The sequence below is a fragment of the Numida meleagris genome, chromosome 2 (assembly GCF_002078875.1).
Source record: "Numida meleagris isolate 19003 breed g44 Domestic line chromosome 2, NumMel1.0, whole genome shotgun sequence".
Taxonomy (NCBI): domain Eukaryota; kingdom Metazoa; phylum Chordata; class Aves; order Galliformes; family Numididae; genus Numida; species Numida meleagris.
Window position 1 is genome coordinate 12643978 of NC_034410.1, and position 24237 is coordinate 12668214.

The following is a 24237-nucleotide window of genomic DNA, read 5'->3' on the forward strand; positions in this document are numbered from 1 at the left end:
ATGATTAACTTCTGTGGAAGGAGCACTTAATACAATGCAGTAAGCTTTTACAACGTATTTTATGATCTAAAGTGTTGCAATTAGATCATTACTGTAAAATTCAGGGTTCTTCTATTTTCTCTCTAGGATGATGCTGTTGTAGAGTAGGGATCTTCAGCCAAGGTTGTGAACTCCAAATTTTTTTCTAATGGAGGCTCGACACCCTTTTTGAATTGCCTCTATCTAAGTTTCCACCTATTTTAACAAATGGAGACAGCGGATATATCTTATGTGTTTTGAATCTTAAGTTAAAAAAAAATACATTTTTAATAATTCTGGTAGGGCAAAGACTACTAATTCTGGGTAGTGTAGGTAGATAACATTATTGTTGCAAAAGTAATTCTGTAGCATGTTTATCTGATTGATCAGCCAGTTGAAAAGAAAAAAACTCTGCCTTATTCCTAAATCAGCTGTCTCCAGAAGGTACGCTGAGGTACACCAGCATGGCTGGTGTCAAGTGCAAGTTTCTTGCTTAAATTCCAAAGTGATACTACTGCAAGCCAGTGAAGCTGCAGAGTTGCGGAAGCTTAGAAATATTAATATATGAGTATGGTACTGTTTGGGGATTCGTATTCAGCTTTTGCTTATACGCATGTGCGTAGTCATGCACAATGCTCTCTAACCCACAGTTTTTTCTTTGGGTATCAAGCGTCTACTATAAGTGGGAATGCAAAGTATTTACTATGTTCAGGAAGTGTCGTAAATACAGTGTGCAGTCTCCTCCATAACATTTGAATATTTTAAAATGGCAATTATTTTTTGTGTGCAGTATGGACTTCTCAGAGGATAAAAGCTGCCCTTTATCTGTCACTTGAATCTTTTTGTTTCCTCCTTTTCCTGTAATTTCCTTTTGTTCTTGGATGCTTTTCTCTCTTGGTATTGAAGGAGGCTTCATTCTCTGAGGAGCTGAGCTAAGCCTTGAAATGACCCCTTGGTTTTGTTATCTGTGGTGTAATAGAAATATAGTGTGAAATGTCCGTGCCTCATGTTTCTCAGCTCCACTGGGGGAGCTGAGTGGCTGAGCTGCCCATTAGGTTTGTAGGATGCAGCTTGCTGATGGGTTTCCTGTGATATGTCTGATGTGTGCAAATTTTGTAGTTTCTTTGTGCATCAAATCCAGCGCAGATCCCCTGTGAGACGTGTGTAGGATTTATTTAGATGAGAAGACAGTGGCTTAACACATCTCTGTAGGGATGTGGGAGCAGGGCCTCCTTCCCTCCGCTAGGTAGCAACTGCTTCTTTCCTCCCTTCCCCCACTTTGAACTGTTTTATCTAATTTGGGATGTTTCAAGTTATTATTCTAGACAGCCACTTAAATAAAAATAAACAATTAAAAATACATCATAAAAAGTATATTGCGCCCAAAAAGGAGTCAATGACGTGTCCCACAGGACCATAAAATGAACCTTACAATATTATGGACAATTTAAAATGGGCAAATTTAATTATAGCAGGAGCGTGCAATTACTGAATGAGGTATGAGAGACATGGGAAATGTCCCCATCTAAATAATGACCAGAATGTGCTTGTTCTAATAATATTCCATAACACATTTAGGGCCCTAGGATTACAACACTTTCAGGTTATTAGAAGACAATGATAATAGTGTGTTTTATTACCAAATTACTACCATACTCTCTGAGGTATGAAGCGATATTAATGACCATTTTCAATAAAGAAAACATTTTGCAACATTGTAGCATTTAACTGTATTAAAATACTCCGTGCAGTTAAAGCCCTGGGGTACAGAGATGAAAACTAGAAAATTTAATTTTGAAATGCAATTGGGAAATTATTTGGGCATTCAAAAAAGCTTTAGGGTAGAAATATATTAATGAAGTGCATTTTAAAACTATTTGCATTAAATAAAAAGGTGCCTGTATATTACTTAGTTGTAATTTTATTTTATAAAAACGTTAAAAACAGTGCACGACCTATATTCTGCTTATTGTGCTATATTAAATTCCAGTTATCTAATTGTCTGTTAAATCTAGAAATTGACCAACAAAATAGAAAATTAATATAAAAGTGCATGCTGGCTGGAAGTACAATACTCTGAGAAAAATGCGTGCAACAGATGTAGTCTTTATAGAATAGGTGACGAGGTGATAAGTCAGTTTTTCTATTAATATATTCTGAGAAGCTCAGTATTAATACAACAACTTACAGACAGCCATTCTTTACAGATTTGTCTGTAAATATTTCAATATTTGTTTTGCCAAGGTCAGATGCTCAGACTTGGTGGCCTCGCTGTCACTGATCTCATCATCTGTAACTCTCATACCATCTGGTTAAGTTATTATGTTAATTCCAAGTAAATAAGTTAATTTCAGTCACTCAGAACTGCCAAATGCAGGGTATTTTATGATGTCAAAATATGTCTCTGGAGCTAAATAAGCCCTCTGTACATATTGTATGTTATGGAATATTGTAAAAATGAAAGATGCTTTTTCCTGTAGAAACATCACTTCCATTTGTTCAAATTGAGTTTTATTTAGAGCCATAAAAATATGGAAAACATATTATGGTTTCATAGTAACTGTAAAATTACATACAATATTTGTAAGTTACCATCTTGCTGTTCAGTGAGCAACTGAAGAATTGCGTATGATATACATGCTAATTGTATATGATGTTGTTTTGTAAGATATGAGTATCGCTAAAAGGACACAACAGAATACATGAAGCATTGTTTTGCAGCCACAACCTTGTTTAAATGTAAGATGTGGAAGTGTCAGAATTGGAAATCTTGTGATAAGTCTACTCATAACTAATGGCAAAATGTGCTATCCATATTCTTAGAGCCTGGGTTGCCTTTAAATATATGAAATCTATCCTTTAATTAAGAACAGTAAGCTAATTCTGTATTACATTATTGAGTTCTGCTATCCCATATGTTCAAAGAACCTGAAATGAGCACTGAAAATTAGAGAGGCAATCTTTTAAAAACCATGGGATTTCTCTGAAGTGAATGTTGGTCATGAGAGAGTATCATCCTTGTGATGCTGCATGAGAGCCAGTCTTGAGAAATTGAAGCATCTGAAGTTTAAACACAAACCTGTATTGTGGAAGTGGATTAAAATCACAAGAGTTGGGTGAAATCTTAAAGGCTGAAACAGCTGAATTTTTAATTAGGACCCTAAGAAGTCCAAGTTCATCTCCAATGTGATGTGTATTCCTATTTGCCATATTGTTTTGAAATGTGTCAGTTTGTGGCTCTTGCATAACTTTGGTACTACTCCAGCCATCCCTTTACTGCTTAATTAAAAATTACTTCAGTATTTAAGAGTAAAATAAAAAAGTTTTGTTAGAGTCATAAGAGGAAGCTTTGCTAGACTCTGCCAGGTAGCCAAATCCTGATTCCCTTGAGTCTACATGGCTGAGAGCCGTAGGGCATAGAAGAAGTGATGTCTGGTGGCTTTGATGTGGAAGCATGGCCTTGGGAGCAGTTGTGTCTGAATGAACTGAGCCATCTGACAGTCTCACAGGGAGGGGATTAGTGTTTGGTGGCACAGTATGCAAATTCCTGCTTGGTAACATGGTGTGTAATGCAATTTGGGATGGAATTTTGACTATTCCAGTTTCATGCAAATAGAAATATTATAAAGACTCAGTATTCAAGCTTTTTACCTTTAACACGTTTTTACATATGCTTTTATATATCCACCTTTATAGAGACATTTGCAATGTATTCACTAGCAGAGCTACCCTGTGTTCGTGTATATTCTAGCCTTAATTCTCTTGCTCTGTTATGTCTTCACACCCTTACACTTTCCAAGGATCCAAGTCCATCAGTGATCCAGATACTGGTTTCTTCTACAGGAGGGTAACGTCAATTTGAAAATCACATTGTGGGACTGCAACTATCTACAATTACTAAGGACAGTTTAAGCTAGAAGAAAAATTTTGATGCTGTTAGTTTAGCTGGCTTTGAAGAAAATGCATCCCCTCTCTGTGTACGTGTTTTTCTCTACATTTCAGAAAGAAGTGGTAGTAGCAGAACTGCTGCTGCTTCTAATAAACCAAAGTAGCTGAGCTCAGCTGTGTGTGGGATGAAGGTAATTGCCTGAGTCTGGAGCTCTCTGAGGTCTTGAGGTTTTTAGGATGATTCTCCTGTTCAGGAGTGAGCCCCAGTATCTTTTCAGTAAATATATATATATATATATATATTTAACTTCAGGCAAACAGAGCTGCTTTTTTCTGTCCTCTTGTGTGGGCTGAGGGCACTTACACACCTCCCGTGTTCTTTCTGATTCCTGGAGAATATGCTCTGGGATATTGTGGATTTGGCCAGAGATTCTCAGCTATTTTGAAGAGTGCTTTATTTTTTCAGATGTGTTCCTTTTATCCGTTCCGCCTGAGCAGGGCTGTGGCTTGGGCTGTGGCTGGGTGTCCCCGTGTCATGGGAGGTTGTGCAGGGGCAGGCAGGGGAGGCCCAGTGCGACCAGCACTGGTCTAAACCTCTGCACCTAGCCTAGGAAAAGGGTTTGGAGCAACGGAAATATTCACTCTGTTTGTCAAAGTATGCTTGACAGAGATTTGGGAATTTTCTCATTTGTAAGATCTGAGTATTTCTGGTTGCACTGCAGCCAGCACTGCTCTCACCAAGGTCATTATCTAGACCCTGGGAGCACACGCAGAGCGATGGTGTTTAATTTACTGGAATAAGTGTAACTCTATAGTGGATGGATAGTTGAAATTACTAGTTCCAGTCAAAAGCATTAAATAGCTCACAAAGTCACATATAAAGCTTTGGTGCAAAACTTATCTGTTTTGGGTTATCAGAAGATTCCTCCTGGTAGTTCTGCATAAAATTTTGTTGTATCAGATAGAGCCGTGTGTTTTGTAGCTGAAATGGTGGCATTCTTTTCAAAATCTCACTTGTGCAACTGATTTGCAAGTGACGGGTTTGGCTGTGCTGCTGTGTTTTCGGCATGCAGGGAAGATGCACAAACCATTCAGCAGAGGTCACTGTGAGTTTGTGGTTGAGACATTTTAATGATACTTATCAAAATGTAGTACTGGAAATATTCATATTCTGACTAGGAATTCTTACTCTGCATTAGCTTAGAAACGATATGAACTTTAAGAAAGATCTTTTTTTTTTGTGGAAGTAGAAAGTGGAGGAATTTGAGGAAATTCAAGAAAATGTGAATAGCCTTAAGAAATGTGGCTTATACGCAGAATTTCATCATCTTTATTGTTGTTTATTAATATTTATCCAAACAGTGATTTCTGTAGCATTACCTCTTCCTTCGCAAATGTGCCATGCCTCCCTGTGAGCCAGGTGTGGTGTGCTCATCTCTCACTCAGATGCTCACACCTTTCCAGACTCTTCTTGCCCTGTTTGGAAAGGCTACAAAATAAAGTCAAAAAGGAGTGGGGCTTGCTTGTTTGCTTTGTGAATTGCTAAAGAGGCACTGAAATCTTCTTCATAATTTAGTAACTGAATTAGTTTTTAAGTGTATCACATTTGCTATTCTAAAAGCAATTTTGATGATCTGCAAGTACTTTTTGGATGAAAGAGAAGTTTATTTTTCCACAGTTGATTAGGAATCCAAGTTCTGGAATATTGCCATAGCAGTTGTCTTGCTGAGAGGCAGTAAGTGCTCATGGGTGTGTAGCTGTCTTTTCACCTGTAAAAGAAACAGCTGCAAACGAGCAGGGCAACCTTCACCCCACCGATACTAGGCTATTATTCTTATAACTGGTGCTGATGTGACAGCTTCAGTGTTCTGAAGTTACTGTCTTATCCCAGCTGTTTAGACAACTTGGATCCCTCATGGTGCTGCTTGTATTTCTCTAACCAAAAAGACAGCTGAGATCTCCATCTACTTTATGAACTGTATACACTTTTTTCTTGTTCCCTTCACCATCAAAGTAGGTTTTTTTTAAGCTACATGGCAGCAAGAGGTTATTTTCCAGCTTTTCCCCTTGACTGTGTTTCTGTTATTTTGCCACTGTGACAGTGGGCATTAGTAGCAGGCCTGATCATCTGTTATGTGAAAATGTTTATCCATTTTCAAACTAAAACAGCCACAGAGCTTCTGAGAAATGTTGCTTTAAAGCTTTTTGTTTTCCAGTTTCATGAAGAGCAGTCCATAGAAGGAATCTCAAAAGGCGCCCATCTTCTAAGAACAACTTAACATTCTGATTAATAAGAAAGTTAATGAAGCTTTCAAGTCTTTTGGATTTTTTACTTGATCTTATTTCTTCAAGGGCTTGTCTAATCTTATTGTGGAAATAGTGCCAACAGATGTTTGCAATTTTGCATCAGCTGCAGATCTATCATTGCATAGGCAACTGTGGAAATGGATTAGTGGGGGGAAGCAGGTGGAGTTAGGTTGCTAATAGGTGTTTGGAAGGAACAATAAGGAGCTCAGATTTCATTCAAGAAAATAGAGGAGGGAGGAGTTCATTTTAGTAAGGGCATTGGGAATGCAGTTTGTGAAGTGTGCTGCACCAAGGGGAGTCTTTTGTTAACCAGCAAGTGCAGCAGAACATATATTCTCTTTTTCTGCTCTGCCTCAGTCAGTGTGCAGTTGGTTTTTGTGGTTGCACTGAGGTGAAGTAGTGGAAACCCAGCCTGGTGAACCTTGCAATAGATCATGTGTGTATCTGTGCCTTCAGAAACCACTGCTTTTTGGCAGTTGCTACAAACGGGGACTGTAATGTCAATTAAGGGCCTCTTTGTGGTCCTGTATCTTTTCAGTTATGTTCTGGCTTAGTCATGATTCACACTACCTTTTTTAATAAAGCCAAAAGACCTCTGGAAGGCATGCATTGGGGTTGGAAGGATACGAAGCAGTCAGTGGTATGTGTGTGCCACTGTTCCTCCTGTGCCCCAGTGGTGAAATTCTCTGAGCATGCCTTGCTCACACAGCAGCAGTGCAGCCAGAGACAGGGAGGAGGGGTTTCTGTGGCTCAGGCTCCATTCCTCCATGGCTTCTTCTGCCTCAGGGCACTCCAACGCACAGCTCAAACCACTCAGGCCTTCCTTCCATCCAATAAATACTGGGTTTCCTGAAGACGAACTGTACTGCTTAGGCTAATGTTTTACTGACTATCCATAAGTCAGTAAAAACAGATTTTTGCTGCTAGACTGCAACTTACCACAAAATTCCCTATCAAAAGGAGATGAAATATCCTTTTTGAGTTGTCAGCTTGAAATATTTGTTATTCATTCTGTAAAGATGGTATGACTGAGACAACGCGTTTATGGATATGTCTGCATGGATAGAGGAAGTCCTTACTCAAAGCATTAATTGCATGTGAAGGTTTCTTATCTTTCACAAATTTCTATGTCCAGAAAGTTTCGTTCTGTGGTGGGCATGTGCTAAAATAGTCTCCAGTTCTTGAGATTTTGAGTGTTGCTGTGCAGATGCAGCTTGGGATTCCTGAAGAAGGCATTTCTGAAGAGCTGCTCCTGGGTTTGTTGTTCCTAGTCCTCACCAGCTTATCTTCCTCATAGCACTTACAGCTTTTTTCTGTTGAAGAATTTGGTGTCTTCTGGACTGTGCTGCTGTCTTCAGAATGGAAGGATTTTGGTCTGGCTGTTGTGGAAGAAAAGCCATCCCCACCCCAAAATCCCAAGCAGAACTAAAACACACAATAGTGACCCTCCCCCCCAAAAAAACCCAAACCAAAAGCGCTCTACAAGAGTGATTTGGTTTGGCTGAGAAAAGCATACATGTGTGATGCACACAGCTGAGGATCTTTTGATTAAAGAGCCTCAGTTCTCTGTTTAAAACTTGAAATCAATGTGTGTAAGGGTGGGAAAGTAAGCTCCTCGTACATTCTGTGTGTGTGATGCTCACCTGCACACTACAAGATGCTCTTGCAGAGGGGATGCTACTTTTCAGTCATTTCCTTTCAGCCTTTATGGAACACTTTCAAACAGTAAAGCAGAAATTGCCAACTCATCCTCAGCTTGGTGATAAAAAACTTCTTGTATTGGTTTTCTGGGCTGATCTCTGAATTTGGTAAACAAAGGAGACCCCTCCCACACTTGTGCTGTATTTAGAGTGGCTGTACTGCTGGGTTTTTCCCATTAAGGTTGATAAGAGATCAGATTAATTTAACCTTTTCATGGTTAGGTGTCAATGAGACCATTGTGGTAGGAATATAATTTTAACACCTACTGTTGGGAAAATAAATTGAAAATGTTTAATATGTTGACACTGGTGATAAATAGCATTCTGCTTGTTAGGACTAACACCCATTGTGTTTGTATCAGATACAGGACATGAATGTGTTTATAGAGAAACAATTCATTACTGCCTTATTCAAATCTATATTTTATAACTGCTAATGCTCTGGTGATATTCTGCAGTCTTTTCAGTGACCGTCCTTAGTTCTAAGATAAATCTGTAAATAACAATGCAAAAAACCCTCAGCAATAGCTGTTCTTTAGAACACAGCCCTGTGACTGATTATCCAAAGAGGGAAATCCCGTTCTAAAGCTGTGGTCCCACAGATTAGATACGAGGACTTTATTATTCCTCAGTGTTGTTGCTTGCCATCTTTTAACACAAGTAAAGCAGAGAGCAGCTTCACAGTCTCTCTCTCTCAGATGTTATCAAAACTCATGTTGTTGGCAGGCTGCACATGGAGGTGTCCATTGGCTTCCAGTGGTGCTGCTCTTCCTGCTGCACGGAAAACTGGTCCTAATCCCCATATTCCTCTCTTCTCCGTCTCCTTGCAGCATCATTCACAGTCACTATTTGTTTATTCTCCCTTTGCTTAAAAATGGTTTATGAGGGGTAAAAATAAAAAGTGATGAGTTCAGCTGCAAACAATTACATACGTCCATACCTTTTACAGTCTTGCACTGTTTTGGTTGCAGTGGTTTTGGAAGTGTGTCTTTGTGTGTTTACTTGTGTACACAAGGGTTTTGTAACTGTTTTCAAGCAATGTCTCAGCTTGTGTTTTGTAGCCAATTATGACCACTTCTGAAATAGTTTTCTGAAAGATGTTTTTGGACGTAGCAACTATTCGGCTAATTGGGACAGGATTGGGAAAATGTTTTTTTTTTTTGTTGTTCAAATTGGGTGTGTGAAAACTCTGCTTCCCAGCTCAGAATGTCACTAATCCAATTTGTTGATTTAAAAGATATGATTCTTTGGCTGCAAATTTAATCTAGTAAGGTCACTGGGAAAACTTGGAATCAGCGAAGCTGGGCAGAGAAGGAATGTCTTTGTGCAGAGCAGAGGCTCTATCTGCTGAAATTTGTTTTCTTAGTGGAGAAGGGAACACTTTTATTTATTTCTTCATTTCTTTTTTCTCGCTTTCTCTTCTGAGGTTTGCTGCATTACTGCATACATCTTGAAGCATCTTAAAGGAAAAGTGGAGTGGAGTTTTTCCCGAAAACTTCATTCTACCAAAACAATACCAAAAAACAAGCAAGAAAAATCCAGCACCAAGGCTAGTTGATGTTTGTCAGTGACTAATGTGTAATTAAATTAAAGTAACAAATACTCAACATCTAGGATGGTGTGGACCACAGTGTGGTATTCCAACTATCTAAAAAAGAAAAACAAAATCCTCTCTAACAAAGAGTTGGTGCTTTGTGATGGGAATAAGTACCCTTTCTCTGAGAAAGCTAGGCAATATATAACAGTGTCACACTATGAAATAGACATATGGTTTGTGTGTTTGATCGTGCTAAATAAGTTTACTTTTAAGGTAGTGCCTTTTAAAAGATAGAATCTTTGCAGTCAGATCTCTTTTTTCCTCTTGCTGGCTCCTGTAAGCATGCATCATTCATTATTATCATTGTACAGCATCATGAACTCTTTGATGGTAATGAGCTGACCACCGTATTTTTCTGATACCTCGGGCCTCACTGCCGTTACTTGCATTCATGTAACAGTCTGTTTCTGTGGTCTTGAGGGGACCCACATCTGTGAAATTTCAACAGGAGGTGGAGATTCGTGCTCCTCCTTTGATCCCACCGAAGTGCTGTGGTATCTGCGTGTCCTATGGCATCTCCTACAGGCTGTGGGAAAAATATACCAGGAATGATACGATGCTTTGGTGATTTTACAAAAATAACTACAGAGCATACTTCAGCATAAGGACTGAATTAGTGGAGATGAGAGCTGAGCAGATGGCTTAATGCTAAGATTTGTGCTACCTGAGATGCTGAATTTTAAATACAGACTTTAAGATTTCCTCTTGTAGTTAGGGATCTGCAAGTTTTTCATTCCCCTAGTACCTTTACTTGGTGCCTTCTGGCCTTATGTGATATGGATTTTTAGAACAAGCCATTTGGGTAATAAAATCATTTTGTTATAGACTTACAGTTGCAGTGCTAATAAAAGATCAGCTGTTCACTGTAGAAAAACTGTCACTTGTGCTATTGCTGCTGTCTGGGAAATGGCTACCTCCCTTAATCCCTTTGCTAGCCCAAGGGACTGTGAAAGGACTTTACTACTTCAGCGTGAAGTCAGCTGCCCCCAGTGCAGGCCGTGGGTGTTTGAACTAATCTGAACTGTAAGGATCAGAGCTGCAAACCACACTCCTAAATGACCCGGCTGCACTCTTGAGTGCCCCTTGAGGTTCCTTCTCATTGGGCCATTCTTTTTGCAGATATATGATTTGATGAAACTTCTTGCTTTATATTTATAGCTTCCATTTTTAAAAGACATTAAATTGAGTTTAACGGAATTTTGAGTTTCTTTTTTTCTTTCTGCCCCCATGTCATGGCTTGCGTATTCCGAACAGGGTGTGGATATCCTTTCATTTCACTTGGCTGGGTGCCTTTCCCGCCCAGCCGCACGAACAAGAGGGAACATCTTTCTATTCAGAAGTTGGCAAAAATAATGGAACAGCAAAATTTCACCCTTGGGAAAATTTCTGATATTCTTTTAAGAATGTGAGAAAACAGCAGGCTTTGCCTTAAGGTACCAGAGTGAAAATTGATATCTTTGCACAGAATCTTTCATTAACACATGGAAAAACACAGAGAACACATGGGAAGATGTATGGAAAAGTGCTACTACTTGGCGAGAATGCCAGCTTTTCTTTACTAAGGATCTGGGGCATTTTTGATATTCCCTATATATAACCACCCAGAGTTCTGTAGCTGGTACCGGGTGATGTTTCTCATTTTCTTAAAATCATTTATCATCTTTATTATCTTTGTTCGGAAGCACTGATATTACTAAGAAAAATTATTTCAATCAATTATAGTTTTAGTTGAAAATGTATTAATCAGCACTGTACATAAACAAGAAGGCATATAAACAACTTGTGTTGAAATTGCTTTCTAGTTTTGTGTTTGAAGAGTAAATAGAAAAGGAAAAATATGAAGGATCAGAGAATTGTAGAGAAGTGTAGATCAGAGAGCACAGTGACTTATACCATTCACCAATTCTTGACAGCAGTCAGCACCAGATACACGATCTGAATTTGTCTCTTTTATTCTCTGATTTCTCAATGCTTTTTACAGACCCAGACCGAAGCGCTAAAACACTACAGTTTTCAGCTTTCGTTACTGCACGCTTACCCCCTTAAGGGCTATGCAGGTGATTGTACATTGGCACTAATTAAAGTAGCTGGGTCTGTATATTGGGGAGAGAAGAACTCCAGCACTAAGGCTATCACTGATTGCCACTTGAGCAGCAGAGCCACAGCAGAAGGGCACCAGATTAACAGATGTGCCCATGTCCTGCCAGTGGCTGTGACTCCTGATCCCCTGTCCCAGAGATGAGGGCTGCAGATCTGCTCTGACAGCTGGGGGCCTGGGGGATGATTTGCTGCAACTCAACAGGAAATAAAATGTAGGTTGTGGTGAGATGGACAGCAGCAGGAGACTAACACCGAGAGCAGCAAGGATCAAATAATAGTGAAGTTGGTACTTCTGTTATGAGGATTCTGTTTGGCTACAGTCTTTTCCACAGCGTGTAAGACAAGGAGGTCTTGCCTGTGGGGTTTTGCAGATCTTGAATTCAAATTTGATGCGAAGAAAACAACTACTTTTCTTTCAAAATATCAGTTGTTAAACTTCTTAGTCTAGAAAACAGAGAGCTATTGTAGTAGTAGTTGTATTACTCCTGCGTGGCTGTGCATTGAAGAGCTGAGTGTCTGTGCTGTCTGTATAGATACTTAACAGCATGGAGAACTGCTGTTGTGCCGTCTCTGACAATACTGTGTACTTGAACGATAATTTCTACATTGGTTTTTAGTTTATAGATTGGAGGTTGTGTAGGCTGCCCTAGTGGGAAATACCGGTAAGCGCAGGAGAGGTTGAGAAACGGTAGCTTGGCTGATAGGGAAAGGAAACCTGTGTTGTAACAGAGATGACTGAGATTTGCAAAAATGTATGGAGTGGCTCATTCTGGAGGGTGTATTTTTGCGGTATTTAAGATGTAATATGCTGGCTGTGATACTTTTATTCCCAGATGAGCACAATATTCTATGCTCTAATTTCACTGTTCATTCTCAAGCTCTGTCATTGTAATTTGTAAGGTGCAGTCATTGAGATCAGAGCTTTAGAGAAATAGAGCTTTCATTCAGAGGAGTTTTTATTCTAATTTTGTAATTAACATGAATTCATTTATTAACTTGCATGCGAATAATGATTTAAAAAATGCTAAAAAGGAAAAATCTCTTTTATGCTGCAGTTTTTTTTTTTTTTCTGTTTGCACAAACATGGACTATACCATTTAATAAAAGTTATTTCACTGAAAGAATGTACATTTACACACAGACTTTGCGGTGAGGATGAAATTGTTCTTTTTGGAAGGATGCTAGTCCAAAATGTTCTTAAAATGAAGTAAAACTAAATTACACACTGTGATTGGATAAATTTATAAAATAAAATTTCAGGAAATGTACACAATATTACAATGCATGTATTGGTAAAAACATTTAACATTTATTTTTTGTTACTGGTGGTGACACAACTACAGTAGTTTCTCAAGGAACTTGAAACTGCCAACATAGTTACACAGCTTTAAGTTACCAGGCTGCTTGGGGCTTGACTGAACATCTGTGACATCTGTGGTGTAATTGTTTTACTGTGATTTTTAATTCTCTCCTTTTTTTTTTTTTTTTTTTTTATCTTGACAGTTGCAGTTAGCTGTCTAATTACAGAGATGTTGCAAATCTTTCTTCCTCAGAGCTTTGCTAATAGCGGTCGTTGATTAATGAGAAGCTGCGCTGAGGTGTCATTATATGACCACTGAAACGTTTCTTTCCATTTCATGGTCAGTGGCTCTTGTTGACCCCACTGATTAGATCATAAATGTCCTACTGGAAGTTCTGAGGTTTAGTTAAGGGCAGGAAAGAAGATGCTTTTAATATTGTTTTATTGTCAAGCCATGTTCAAAAATAATATGGAATTCTGTTGATGCACTTCACCTCTAGGATAAAAATTGTTCTTGGGGAAAATATCGCTCACAAAGATCATTTGGAATACCAGCTCAAAGTAATATTTGTGCTTAGTATTCCCTGTGATTAAGAGCTGGTGTTTCTACTTATCTTTCTTTCACTATATATGGGATGTATAGTTGATATTACGTACACTTGAAAACTTCAGCCTCTGGCAAAATTAGTCTTTCAGTAGTGATTTCACTGCTAATTTGATTCCTTCACACAAACGAAAACATCTCTATCTGCATGTGTAAATAATCCATAGCTGCTTGTGTAGAATGTTAATAATTACAAAGTATGATTAAAATAAAAATTAAGTGACCAAATGAAGCACTCCCCATGAAGCACTGCTAGAATTGAGGCTCTATCTTCGCATTTTTAATTTTTATATAGTAATTTATTGGTCTTTCCCTTCTTGGGTGTTATTGGCTGTGAAATGCAAACTGGAAACCATGTTCAACTTCAGCATCTTATCATGCTACACTGATTATTGAGAGTTCTCTGCTCATGCTGTAATGGATAGAAATAGAGTGTTTTCCTCAGTCTTGCTTTGCATGCAGGTAAGAAGATGATAATACTCATATTTAACCATTTTTAAGGTTTACTTTAGGCGAATGCTTTCAGTTACTGATTGTGGGAGAGTATGAGCAATGACTTTTCTGAGCCTTCCTACTGAACTGACTATATTTCACCTGCTCCCTTCCAGCCTCTTCCATCCTGCCTTGCTTTTGTCTCAGTTCTTTAGTGCAGATGGTGCCAGTTCCTCATCCTTCTTGCCCAGAACCATTTATTTCCCAGTCCTGGCCTCTGTCCTCCTCACTGTTTCTTTGAAAAGATTTCCTCCTTATTTACACCCTGCTGTCAGGAACATAATTTTGATCTATAAGTGTCTGCTTTGTATGGTGTAAGAGGTAAATAAAATGGGCATGATCCTAACGAAGTGATGATCCTTAGGGAAAAACTGATGATCTAAATTAAATAGGGTACAAAGACCTGCTGGTCCCTATGAAGCATCCGTTTATCTAAGTTGCCTCTGTGATGCTTGCTGATCATCGTTTTTCTGTTTGTATTCATTTTGGCAGGGGATTTATTCTGAAATATTTAACAAAAAACAATATTTGTTTTGAAATCTACCTCTCCACTTCCCACCCCTCCTTGCAAGGTAGATCTGTTTTGTCTTTATGGCCTTCCTGCAGCCAAATCAAATACATTCAGCTTAGCTTGTTCCCATGTTGCCTTGCTGTATGAATTTTCTTCCGGGCTAGAAAATTGATAAGTATCTGATAACCATTGTGGAGACAAAACAGAAACATAAAGATCATATGTTGTGTAATCATCCTGATTACTCTGAACAGTACTATGCTGCAGGTTTCTCTAATCAAGATTAATTGTGATCTAGGCTACATGAACTGCCATGTAGAGTGGATTGTAATTAAATAAAATATAATCATTTTAACATTGTGCCACTAATATGTATTTACAATAGGTAGTACTTTTGAAAGGACTCTTATTCCCTACAGTGATTAGGAAGCAGAGTTATATTTTCTAACTGCACAGATGTTGTTAAAAGCTCATATTTCAGGCCATAAAGACTTATTATATTTGAGGTTGTACTGCAATAGAAAAATGGTTTGTGTGTCTGTCTATTGTGTGAGATGCTAAAATTAAAAAGTCTGAAATGCCAGAGATTTATGGAAAACCTAATGTGTGTGTACGTATGTATTTTATATGTGGTAGCTAGTTATAGTAGGGCATTTCTAACAACAACAACAAAAAACGCTTTGACAGGTCTTTACAACTATTTTTAATATAGTGTCTAATAAGAGAATCACCTCTGTTTCAGAGTGAGTTGACAGGTCTTGACTTCTTTCTCATTATATCTTTAAATTTTTGACTGGAAAGGATTCTACAAGTGCTCCAGTTTGAGGCTTAATGGATCAAAACATTTTGGGGGAATGTATACTCAGGTTCTTTCATGTGGGGTCCTATATCTATTTATCAGAATATTGCATTTTATATTCTAACATGTAGAAATGTAGTAAGCTTAAATATTCCTTTTATTAATCAGAGAAAAAGGGTACATCCTTGGCAACTGTACAAAAAAACATACCAGAGTATTAAAAACTCAAGTGTGTGAGTGGGTTTCTGCCCGTGTGCGAAGTGGCCTTTTTTGGTGACTTTTCTCTACTGGTGTCGTTTTCATCTCCTGACTGTTCCTTTTACAGGACAGTGCTTTCTCAAGTGCCTGAATTTCCATTCTCACCCATCTCAGAGATAATCAAGTGTACCTCTGAGGATCTTTGGCTCTCCAGCTGGTGGTACTAACCCAACAAGGGCTTGCTGCCTGTGCTGGCTGTTGCACTGGCTATAGAGAAACCTGGTTCTTGACCATGTGTCAGCTTGGCAGGAGGCTTGTTGGTGTTGGGAGTGTATCAAATGTTTGCAGGGAGATTGTGTTGATGCTAGAAAGAAGCTGTGGTGTCATGAATCGAGCTGTCTTGGGCACTCAGCTGAGATTTTATCAGCTCCATAGCTGTGCTATCAGCGCTAGATATGGTGGGCTTTTCCTAAATGTGATTTTCTTTTAAAAGATGTGCTTGCTAAAACTGAAGGAAATTAAATTTAAACATGCTTTCAGATTATATTGAGTCAAGAAACTAAGTGGATAAAAGCAAGGAAGTCCTAGCTAGTAGTGTTGCTGGTCTTTACCCATCCATCACGGTGGGCTGCCTGAGGCCTGCAGGATCGGATTGCCTGCTCCCTGGTGTCCAGGCCTCCATTATTTTCCTTGCAAACTCTCTGAGGGGCCTGTGAGCAGCTCCCCAGCTGGGAATCCTGTCCTTACACTCTTGAGGGCTGAGGGCTCTGGACTGAGGACACCATTGAAGCTTTGCAGTGATAATGGCCAGTGTTGTCAGGATGATCTTTATGTTGAATACAGAATTTAGAATTGTCTTGACTTCTTTTTGTTTTTAAGAATGATTAGAAATTATTGTTCAGAATTTGCTTTCCTTGTCTTATTGTAAACAATGTGCACACAATTTACACTCACACACATATTATGTATGTCTTTAAATTCCTGTCAGAACTGCAGGAAGGCTCAAGCCAGTGCATGAAGCATCAACATTTGATGACAGGACAGAAAATGCTAGCTTTGCTTCTTTATGTCTTTTTGATTTTGAGACTGACTTGAGAACTCTAAAGATGTCTGTTTAATGTAGTGACATTCAGATTGTTTTCTTTAGCATTTTTGAGCCTGATTCTCAATAGTGCTATACAGTGCCGCTGCCCTGGGCAGGCTGTGCTCATGTGTGGTCACAGAATGACTCAAAGACCCCCTGCAGTGTTTTGTACTTTGAGCCTCAGGTATGGTCAGAGGAAGACCTTTTTCAGTATCATTTGAGTCTAGATAGTGAGAATATATTTCCTAAATTAATTATCTCAGAAAATATTCATTTTATAAAACTATCATTATAATTAAAACATACAAATCATGGAGCTTTAAAAACAATTAATGAAATTAGGAAAGACTATATGTTTCTATCTTTCTCAGAGATGGAAGCTGGTAATAGAAATGTTTTTTAAATTGGTCATTTTCCTGTACTTGATGTCCACATGAACATACAAATGCTGTGCTGCAGGTCAGGAAGGACAGCCAGTACCTACCCCAAGTCACAGCTCTTCTCCTTGAGTAGCTTCATGTGGTCTCTGAAACTGCTCAAAACAGTTTTGTGATTGACTCTGAAGGAGAATAGTCATGGTGAATTGCTCTTACCTTAGCTGTTGCAGTGTCAACTACAGGCAAATTCTTGCAGTTTCCCTCAGACCCTTCCTATTTCTCTCAGAGCAGGTGTGAATCAGAGGAGTTTGTGGTGGGATGGAAGGAGGATTTTATGGTGGTTCCAGATGAGGGACAGGATGCAGTAAAAGATGATAATGAAAAAAATCATTGCTGTGATTAAAATCATCATTTGTTCAACCTGTAACCACATAGTGTCAGAAAAAATCATCTGTTCTAAGCAAACGTGTAATGATTATTATTTATCCAACCATAACAAGTGAGACACTGTTGATTGCTGAACTAAATATAATTGGGGAAAGGCTAGTAGTCTTCATCAGCTTTATCAGTGCTCATGTGTGCTCCTGTTCTCTTCTGCTTTATAAAGAAAACTTCTACACTTTTCTGTATCTATATATAGGTGTTTTCCTTCCTGTAGACACAGTTCAGTAAGAACTTGGACACTTGGACAGTGAACGGTTACATTCATTTCATTGTGAGTATTTACACTGAAATTTAACCTCAAGTATTAAATGCTTTGCTGAATCTGGCGTGAGCGGGATGCAATGATTGCAATAGGAAATGGATAGTTCTTGGCACTTCCCCAAGCTTTCTTGCTTGTAAAGGTGTTGCTAATGTGTGTGGGGAGTAAATCCCCAGCAGAAGATAAGACAGTATTTTCCATTTTCTTCTTACTGAAAAATACCAGATAGCTTGTGTTTGACACATATCTCCAGGTAATAAAATGTTGGATTTTACTTCAGGAAGTTACATTATTATTAGTCAAAATAATAATTTGAGCTGAGACTCATTACATGTTGTTCCTGAATTGTAATAGTGGGGAAAAAAGCATTTTCCACCTTCCTATATGATCATTGAGTGACCTTAAAATCTTTGAGTTACTGATGTTTTCCTAAGTCTCTTTATTTTTTTTGTCATTACAAATGTTGTACAAATGTTTGTCTAATGAAACTTCTTAAATCATTCTATTCTATTCCTTGATAATTTATACAGATTCTCTCTTCCATCTTTAAGTAGATGATGATAGTGCCTATATAACATGTACGCGTATACACAGACATAGATGCGTGTGTTCTCATTTATGCTACTGTTTCTTAAACTCTTAAATTCTTAAATAAAGAACTGTCAGTCTTATTGTTTCCTGGGAGCTGATTTTTCTCCTAAAGATGAAGTATTTTTTAGGAGATAGAGTAAAATAAGATTCCAGTTAGACTTACACTAAGTAATCTATATAGATTGGCTAGAGCGGTGGGCAAATTTATTTCCAGAACAACAGAAATGTGACTTGTTTTGTTTTGTTTTGTTTTTTTTTAACTTTAAAAATAATGTGACTAGTGTAAATCAGAAAGGGTTACTATGCCAAATGCAGTGCAGCTATTTAAAATGAGTCTGAGATAAGACATCCTGGAACAAATGGCAACAAGACATTTTACAAAAGTAGTCATAATGTTGAAACCAAAGACTGCATTATCTCTTGATTAGACTTTGATTTTTGTTACCAGAAGAGAGACTCTGGTCCTAAGGGGTGGCTATAATTTATTTAGAAAACTCATGTCATCTGGCAGGGGGGTCTATACTTCAGTAGCAACTTGATTTTTACTATTCCCTTCAGAGGTACTCTACAACTTGCTGTCCTTGAGTGAATCAATCCTTCTGATACAGAGGACTAAGAAAATAGGTACTTTGGAAGTAAAGAAACTGTAGTTTAAAGAGGTGCAATAACTGATTCTGTCTAATCTCAGAGGACTGATATTAAGAGGACAAATCCTCAGAATTACAGATTAGGGGGAAAAACACCTGTTTTTCATAATCAAAAAGCTTTGTGGGATTCATTCCTATTGAATTAAGCTTAAACAATTGAAGCTGATGTATAACAGCCTGCCAAATGGGATTGCAGGAGGTCAGGTTTTGAAAACTCTATTTTTCACATATTTGTTGAGGCTGGAAACAACTGTTCACTTTTAGCAATACAGGATGTAAGCTGTGGCAGCGGGCGCTGGAAGTGATTTTTGGGGCTGAGATACATGGACTTGGAGCTCCTGTTCCCATGGAGCATCTGTGAATTAATTGATATACAGGGATGAGGATAGGAAGGAAAGTGAGCTGGCAGTCTGCATGTGTTTAAATGTGCAAGGAAACTGGGTACTGAATGAAGAAAATAGTAATGAGGGAAAGGAGCAGTGGAAGCAAGTGCTAAAACAAAGTGATAAGAAATGTGTCTTGACTTTATCTTGGATGCATGAGGTAGAGCAGCAATACTGTAATTAAACAAAAGCCTTCATTTTTCAAAAGGTGTTGATTTTTTTTTTCTCTCCCCCTTCCCCTGTTCAGAGGAAACCTTATTCAAACTTGCAAATTTGGATGAGAGTAAGCTTTGGCTTACCTATTGATTTTCCTGTGTTGGAAAACAAATAGACAAAACTCCATGATTTCTGCTGCTGCAGATCTTCGAAGCCCTCTGAAAGTAGAAAGAGATAGACTTTGTTCTTACCTAAATTATTCATAAGATGATGACTGCTAGCCAAGGAATCTGTGAATCGTGCAGGATTGTTTTTACTAGTAATCCTTTTATCAATACGTTTTTAACAATTGTGTGATTAAAAAGGAATATTTAGTTGCATCACAAACATTTCAGATATGGACTTATTTAGCTGGGTTCAGGGTTGGTATTCAAATTTCATACCTGTGAAATCTAATTTTTTTTTGAGTTCTGACTTGTAGCTCTGGCACTCTACGGGGGCAAAAGATGTGCTTCCTTCTGTGCTTACTAGAGAATGTCAACTTTGTTCAGAAGCTGTCCTGTAGTGAAACTTGATTGAAACATAATTTACAGATGGTGAAAGCATTTCAACCAGATACATCTCAGATTTGAAAATGCAAAGAAATAAAAACTCAACTTTTCCCATCACTTTGTTGTAGCAATTAATGAAAGTTGCTGTTAATTAGCACAGTCAAACCTAATTTTACTGGTACTTATTTCCTCTACCCATTTCCCATGCAAGCTTTCTGAAGTAGTCCTTTGGAGAATGAGTTTTAGAAGTCAGAAGATAACTCAGTTGTAGCATTGTTTAAAGAGGAAGATTTTCTTCCATGATTATTCCGTTTCCTAATTGGATTTTCTTTTCTAACAAGGTCTTTTGCACTTTATATATGAAATCTTTTTGTTGAGTATAATTCACTTTTTACTTTACTGAAGTGACAAGATTTAATCTCCCATTCCATTGAAGAGAGGAAAAGTTAATAGAAATTTTACTGAAAACACAGCACAACTAAAAATAATGGGAATGTTAGGTGAGCACAAAATTAAACAAAGCCCATTCTGTACTTACACATTAAGAAATCCTTATGAAGGGAGGGAAGATGAAAATAACAGTTTGCTACTGGTTTTAAAGAAATATTTATACACAGGTAACAGAAACACAAGTTGCTTGTATGTGTTGCTTGTATGTGAGAAATTCATAGGACCGTAGAATGGTTTGGGTTGGAAGGGACTTGAAAGACCATCAGTTCCATCCTCCTGCAGTGGGCAAGGTTGCCACCCACTAGATCAGGATGCTGAGGGCTCCATCCAACCTGGCCTTGAAGGCCTTGAGTGCAACCTACAGTATTATATATACTGAAATTTGCTTTAAATAAACTAATTGGTGTGTTATTTAGTTATAAAGATGAGTCCTCTGCAGTACGTTTTAAAGTTTGGGAAATAGCCACCACTTGTGTTGACGTCAGATACTTCACTGTAGCTTGTAGCAAATGATGTTTAGCACTTCAGAGATTTCTTGTTCGTCTTCAGCTGGCTTGCTTCACAGTTGATAGATTTTATTTTTTTATCCTGTGGTACAGGATCACTTATCTTCTTCATTTGGCTTGTTCATATTTTGAATCTTTCCTCCAAGCAACTCCCCTTTATGTGACATCTGACTGTTAAACTCTTTCTGAGCCAGTCATGTTACCATCCACTTATTCACTCTGTTTAAATAAAACTTTTCTTTAGTGCCTTTTTCAGTCAGTTACCATGACTATAACTTTCCCAAGGCATGGGGTATGATACCTCACTCCTTATTTATTGAGATGCTGCTTGTTTTATCTGGTCGGACACAAATCTGTCATCCATTTCTATTCAGCCTTAAATGGAAAGCTTTAACAGGAATATTCACACTATTTGACTATAGTTTTCAGTCTTCCTTTGGGAGTACAATTACTTACCAAGCAGTGCTCTGAGTCACCTTTTCCAAAAGTTCTTGGGACAGTAGAGGAAGCTTTGAGACTCTTGCATGAAATGCACGCATCTCAATTATGCTGCTACCAATTAGCAGTGCATTGTGACTCTTGTGGTGTTGTGGTTGGTAATATTTTGTGTCAACCACCCAATATTGTGTCTGCTAGCTTGCAGACTTAATTACAAATATATGCTTTGCTTTTGCAATCTGTAATGCTCGACAGTGCTGGTTCTGGCGATAAGTCTATCAGCTTTTACTTGGTCAGTAACACACTACCAGCATTAAATTCTAAATGGCAGCCTCTGTGTTCGCTGTCTGTGCTATCTCTGATAAAACATTAATCATTTCAAGGTTCCATTCAAACTCATTGATAGAAATTGTGAAATGCAATTTAGCTTTGAGAATAGAATTAATGTTTTCTAATAGCTCTAAGCTATTCTATGATTTATTGGTTCCACTGCTTGAGGGTTTTTATAATTTAAATTGGTGATTACAGATGATACACAACATTGTGTATCATAAATAGGAATTATGTGTCTGGTAAAAATGATAATGGGTTTTTGTATCCTGTATGTATATTAGTATATTTAGTAGTATATTAATGCCCATTTTAGAATCTGAAGATAATTTTGCCTACGTATAAATCTTCCCAGGTCATTCAGTTATCGAGTCTGCTGCTATTTACTTTTTTTTTCTCTTAATTCCATAGGTTCGTATCGTATTAGAACAGCATAAAAAAGGAGTACACCTGTGGAATCTCACTGTGTATGCTATACTCTCCTTTACAGTTTATGATATCTGAGGGAATTTTAGACTCATGATTGATTGGTGATGAATGCATCTATAGATTGTGTCTGGGAGGATCATTTCTGTACAGTAGCTCCACCATGGGAAGACACCTTTGTAAACACAGAGAAGATCGTAGAGTCGTAGAATAGCTTGGATAGGAAGGGACCTTAAAGATCATCTAGTTCCAACCCCCCTGCTGTGGGCATGGTTGCCACTCACTAAATCAAATGCTACATCAGGTTGCCCAGGGCCCCATTCAACCTGGACTTGAACATCTCCAGGGATGGGACATAAGTGAAGTGAACATCTTTTTGGACAATGCAAATTTTATGCATTTGTATTACAATTTTCATGTGCTGTTATTTTTATTTCCTAAACATTTCCCAAATTTCTGCCCCTGAGTCTAGGACATTATTGAGCTGTTCTTTCTGTCACCAGTGTGTTGGTAGACTTTCTGAGATCATTCTCAACAATCAGTGGTTTTGAAAGGCTCTCACTGTTGTAGAAATTTTAAAGCAATTGTGATGAAACAAAATTGGTTTTACTGCTTGAAAAGTGATCTGGAACAACTGGTTTGTAATAACGATCTGTAAATTCTTCCTCTAAACCTTCACTGATTTATTTAAATTTAAATCTTATGAAGAATGATATTGAAGTACCACAAATATTGCTTGATTTTTCCTTCTGTTCTTCGTAATATGAAGATATGCAATAAAAGTTAATGTTCAGTATAAGCGGAACTAATTTTTGTTATAAACGAATTATACAATGAAATAAAGTATTTCTTATCAAACTGAGCAAACTGTTGTATATTTCTTATTTATGGTGTCTACATCTAATTTCAGATAAATTCACTTTAGACAAGGCTTTCAATGAAACCAGGAAGTCATTTATTGCATTCCTCTTTGAATTTGCAAGGTACTCAGGTTTCACAGTGATAACCATTTATTATTATTTTAATCACATAAATACTTAGATAAAGACAAGTCAGTTCCCTTCATAGATGCCAGCAGTGAATTGAATAAAAAAAATACTAATCAATAACTCGATTTTAGTTCAGGATTTTTTTTAGAAAACAGTGGTTTTAATCAGGAGAGAATGCTTCAAGTATAAAATTTGATTTTCTTAGAGGAAAATCATTTTGCTTTATCAAACTCTGAAGTTCTATCCCCCCCTTTCTCTCACCATCATACAATTCTCCTTTTGCAGTACGTCTAAATCAGATTTGTCTGAAGCAATAATTGGTGATTATCTCCTAACGGCAAGATATAGTTGAGCCTCTTTGGCTAATCCTATCTTGCTTGCCATCTATAGTGAGTCAGAGCAAGGCAAGTAAGAGAGGACTTGAAATGTGATTTCTCAGATCATTTTTCCTCTGAGGCATAATTATGTCCAAGAGCTCTGCAAATTGTGGAGAGAATGGCCATTGGATCTCAGCATGGAGACAGGAAACCTTTGTGGTGGAGAACTGCTTCCTGCTTCTGCACAAACGCAGCGAGTGGCTGGTGCTGTGATGAGGCAGGAAGAATCCCATGTTGTTTCTTTGTGATGAGCAGAAGTAGAGAATTTTTCTTAATTTTTTTTCTTGCTCTGTAAGCTTTCTTGTGCACTCTTGTGTATGTGTTCATTATTTTCATTAATGAAATGTTACAAGATGAAATCTACTTAATGGAAAAAAAAATCTTATTTTATTCCATATAGAAATTTAAAATGGAAAGTGAAGATTATTAATGCATATGCAGTGTTCTACATTCCATTATAAGGATGGGTTTTGCTTCATAGTTGACAAAAGGTTTATGTACTGCAGATTCTCTCATCATCTTCATTATTATTATTATGTTATCAGGTGGTCTAATAAAAACTTCTCTCACTTCTAAGCCCGACATTCTTGTTTTATTCATGCTTCTTAGCATCACTTTGTCAAACATGACACAGTTTCTGCAGAAGTAAGGCTCTTCTGAAAGATGCCGAGAGCCTTTCCACTGAGCTCTGTTGGAGGCAGGAGGATGATTTATA

General features: G+C 37.8%; 1 protein-coding gene and 1 long non-coding RNA gene across 2 annotated transcripts in view; both read left to right on the forward strand.

Annotated features, from left to right (window-relative positions):
* Window positions 1-24237, forward strand: part of PARD3 (par-3 family cell polarity regulator) — a 435432-nt gene that overhangs the window by 70169 nt on the left and 341026 nt on the right. The window lies entirely within an intron of this gene.
* Window positions 15504-23018, forward strand: LOC110393060. Its single transcript, XR_002434766.1, has 2 exons — window positions 15504-17690; window positions 22142-23018. It is a non-coding gene; the product is annotated as an uncharacterized LOC110393060 (long non-coding RNA).